Source organism: Colobus angolensis, unplaced genomic scaffold (genome assembly GCF_000951035.1).
Source record: "Colobus angolensis palliatus isolate OR3802 unplaced genomic scaffold, Cang.pa_1.0 Scaffold229, whole genome shotgun sequence".
Taxonomy (NCBI): domain Eukaryota; kingdom Metazoa; phylum Chordata; class Mammalia; order Primates; family Cercopithecidae; genus Colobus; species Colobus angolensis.
Window position 1 is genome coordinate 2,423,436 of NW_012115477.1, and position 2,429 is coordinate 2,425,864.

The following is a 2,429-nucleotide window of genomic DNA, read 5'->3' on the forward strand; positions in this document are numbered from 1 at the left end:
TTGCAGAGAGCCGAGATCGTGCCACTGCACTCCAGCCTGGGCAACAGCACGAGACTCCGTCTCAAAATAAATAAATAAAAAGAAAGTTCTGTGGGTTTTGACATGTTTATAATGCCATGTACGAACCATCAGATAGCATAAAGAAGAGGTTCACTGCTTCCAAAAAAGCCTCGTGATTCACCTATCCAACCTTTCCCTGGAACCCATATCTTTCCCTGAACTATTTACTTTATCCAGAATGTCATGTAATTGTAATCGTATACTACATAGGCTTTCAGACTTGGTTCTTTCACTCAGCAATATGCATGTAAAAATTATCCACATCTTTTTGTAGCTTGATAGCTCTTTTGTTTTTACAGCTGCTATTAGTCTGAATGTTGATGTCCTCCCCAAATTCAAATAAAACCTAACACCCAATGCAATAATATTAAAGGTGGGGTCTTAAGGAGGTGACCCTCATAAATGGGATAAATGCCCATATAAAAGAGGTTGAAGGGAGATGCCTTGTCCCTTCTGCCATGTGAGGACATGGCAGCAAAGTGCTTTCTATGGAGCAGACAGTGAGATTTTACCAGACACTGGATCAGCTAGTGCCTTGGTCTTAGATTTCCCAGCCTCCAGAGCTGTGAAAAATAAATTTCTGCTATTTGTAAATTACCCTGTTTAAGGTATTTTGTTATAGCACCCAAATAAACTAAGATAATCCCTAAATAATACTGTATTGTATGAGTGTACTGCAGTTTGTTTATTCATTCATCTCTTGAAGGTTGTTTCTACTTTTTTGCTAATTATAAACACAGCTATTATAAACATTTGTGTTCAGATTTTTGTATGGATGTAATATTTCAAATCAATTGGATCTTTCATTCCATGGTCATGGAATATCTCTTTACTTTTAGAGATCATATATATTTTATTAGATTTATACTTCAATATTACATTTCTGAGGATGCTGTTTTAACTGATATATATTTTGAAAACTTCCAATACTAATTGTTCATTGTTGGCTTATAGTAAAGCAAAATACTGTTGAAATGTTACCTTGTATCTTGCAATGTTGCTATTATAGTGTATTAATTCAAGAGATTTTTATTGATTCTTGAGATTTTTCTACCTATAGAACCAAATGATCTGTGAACAAAAAGAGTTTTATTTATTCCATCCCAATCTGTATACATTTTATTTATTTATTTTTGTCTCATGACACTAGCTAGGACTTCTGGTATGATGTTGAATAGGAGTGGTGAGTAAAGACAAACTTGCCTTGTTTCTAATCTTAGGGTGAAAGCATTCAATTACTCACCATTAAGTATTATATTAGCTGTCAGCGTTTTGTATATGTTCTTTATCAAGTTGAAACACCACTATATTCTTGGTTTGCTCAGTTTTTTCTTGAATGAAATAGACATCAGATATTGTCAAATGCATTTTCTGCATCACTAATTTTCCAACATTGAATCAGCTTTGTATGCTGATAATAAATTCTGCTTGGTCATGGTGGTAAAACATTTGTATACCTTTTTAGATTTAATTTGCTAATATTTTGAGGAGGGTTTTTGTATCTATGTTCATGAGAGATATTGGTCTTTCTTCAGTTTTGGTATTACGGTAATGCTGACCTCATTAAGTTAGCAAGCATTCTTCTGTTTCTATTTTCTGGCATAAATTGTGGAGGATAAGTATCATATTTTTCTGTAAATGCTTGATAAAATTCAGAGAAGCCATCTGGGCCTAATTATTTCCTTTTTGGAGCATTATTAATTGTTGATTCAATCCATTTAATAGATGTAGGCCTATTCGGATGATTTATTACTCCCTGTTTGAGGTTTTGGTGGTTTGTGTCTTTCAAGAAATTTGTTAGTTTTATCCAAGTTATAAAATCGGTGAGCATAGAGTTGTTTGTATTATGGGATCAACAGTGATGACCTCACTTTATTTCTGATATTGGTACATTGTACTTCTCGCTTCTTATTTCCTGTTTAGCTTGCCTAGAGATTTGTCAATTTTACTGATCTCCCCCAAAGAACCAGTTTTTTATTTTATTCATAGCTCTATTGTTTTCCTATTTTTAATTGCACTGACATGTGATCTAATAGTTTTTTTCTATATGTTGCTTTTCTTCTTGGGACATTTTGCAATTCAAGGCTTGAAAAGAGGCTTGTTATGAGAAGCCAACACATTTTAAGAAATCTTACGTGACCGAGGAGCCAAAAGTCGGATATAAGGCTGCAATAGCACTCACAACTTGAAGTTGCAAGATTTCTGAGAAGAGAGAGGCACAGGCAAATGACAGTCATATGCCACATCAGTTTTACCCTGGGTGCTTCTGTTGACTAAGTTCTGCAGGGTAAGCAGCTAAGAATCCTACCAGAAGGAAACTAGAAAGAAGAGCTAGTTTTGTTTATTTTATTTATTTATTTATTTATTTA